Source organism: Triticum dicoccoides, chromosome 1B (genome assembly GCF_002162155.2).
Source record: "Triticum dicoccoides isolate Atlit2015 ecotype Zavitan chromosome 1B, WEW_v2.0, whole genome shotgun sequence".
NCBI classification, from domain to species: domain Eukaryota; kingdom Viridiplantae; phylum Streptophyta; class Magnoliopsida; order Poales; family Poaceae; genus Triticum; species Triticum dicoccoides.
In genome coordinates, this window is record NC_041381.1 from 504,913,853 (window position 1) to 504,914,250 (window position 398).

Consider the following 398-nt stretch of genomic DNA (forward strand, 5'->3'; position numbering starts at 1 on the left):
ACACATCTCAGATGTTTGCTGCTGTCTGCCACGGAGAATCCTTTGAAGTATCACAGTCTGGTAGTCTCCATTCTCTTTTCTTATATGCCTCTCTCGTCACTCGGTGGTTGTCCGTACCTGCCGATCAAATCTGTAGATAGAGCAGAAAAATAGAATGGACGAATGATAATCGGAGCACCAAAAAGGTTCACATCAGGTGGGCAAGCTGTCCGTTCGAGTATTCTTCCCGCAACAAAAAGAGTACCACCGCCACGTACGAGCGCAGATCGGCCAGTCACAGAAGCCTTCTGCGCCCCCCCGTAACCCGTACACAGCAGCGCGCCACCAACGTGCCCCCCTCAAAAAAAAAAAAACGTGCCCCCCGCATCTCCACTTCGCTCCCGGGTCCCGGCCACGCG